The following is a 1264-nucleotide window of genomic DNA, read 5'->3' as shown; positions in this document are numbered from 1 at the left end:
CCAGCCTGAGCAAGAGTGAGACCTCATCTCTAAAAATAGCTGGGCATTGTAGCAAGCACCTGTAGTCCCAGCTACTTGGGAGGCTGAGGCAAGAGGATAGCTTAAGCCCAAGAGTTTGAGGTTGCTGTGAGCTATGATACCACAACACTCTACTGAGGGCAACAAAGTGAAACTCTCTCTCTCAAAAAAAAAAAAATCATATTACCTTCACATCATTTTTATTTATTGTGTATGAATAATAATCACTATTATAACTCAATCCAAAAGAATTTTTATCCCTGGAGACATGGTCAACAGGAAAATAAAAATAATTCAATTTCTATTTATGGACATATTTTTGTTGCAGAGAAAATTGGTATGGTGATCAATAGAAGACTTCAAGTATAAAATGTATCATTGTCATTATTTGTGTATGCTAGAATTTAAACCCTTTGCAACTATTTAAGCTTGATGAAAAATGTACCTGTTGAATGGACTTGGTGACGCATGTCTGCTATCCCAGCACTCTGGGTGGCTGAGTTGGGTGTATTGTTTGAGCTCACGAGTTGAGACCAGCCTGAGCAAGAGGGAGAACCCATCTCTACTCCAAACAGAAACACTAGCTGGGGGGAGTGGCACATGCCTGTAGTCCTGGCTGTTGGGGAGGCTGAGGCAAGAGGATTGCTCAAGACCAAGAGTTTGAGATTGCTCTGAGCTACAATGACACCAATCCAGGTACTCTATCCAGGGTTACAGGGTAAGACTTTCTCAAAAAAATGAAAAATGTAGATGGTAACATAAAAATGTATGAGGGAATGCATAGTTTTTAAAAATTCTTTTAAGGGTTATAGCAATAAAAATTTGGAGACCCCAGTCTATATGACTATATATGTTGTTGTGAGAGTTAGGGAGAAAGTATATAAAGCATCAATGATAGTGCTTGGTGAATACCACTATTATCTGAGGAACTGAGTTCTAATTTTAATCTAGTTTCTTCTTAGGTATTTGGTCCAGGGCATTTGTTTTTGACTGTGCTTTGGTTTCATTGTCTAGATAAAGGATAATACAGATGACTGTAAAATGCTTTGAGTATAGGAAGTTAGATAAGCATGAGTGTAACTAACGTTAGTAATATCAACGATAATTTTTTTTTTTTTTTTGGCCAGGGCTGGGCTTGAACCCACCACCTCCGGCATATGGGGTCAGCACCCTACTCCTTTGAGCCACAGGCACTACCCGCAATGTTAATTTTTATAGTAGTGAAAATATATGGATAAGCTCTCCA

This window comes from Otolemur garnettii, unplaced genomic scaffold (genome assembly GCF_000181295.1).
Source record: "Otolemur garnettii isolate 467f Iridium unplaced genomic scaffold, OtoGar3 scaffold00241, whole genome shotgun sequence".
NCBI classification, from domain to species: Eukaryota; Metazoa; Chordata; class Mammalia; order Primates; family Galagidae; genus Otolemur; species Otolemur garnettii.
The sequence above is the reverse complement of the archived record's forward strand: the minus strand, read 5'-3'. Positions refer to the sequence as shown.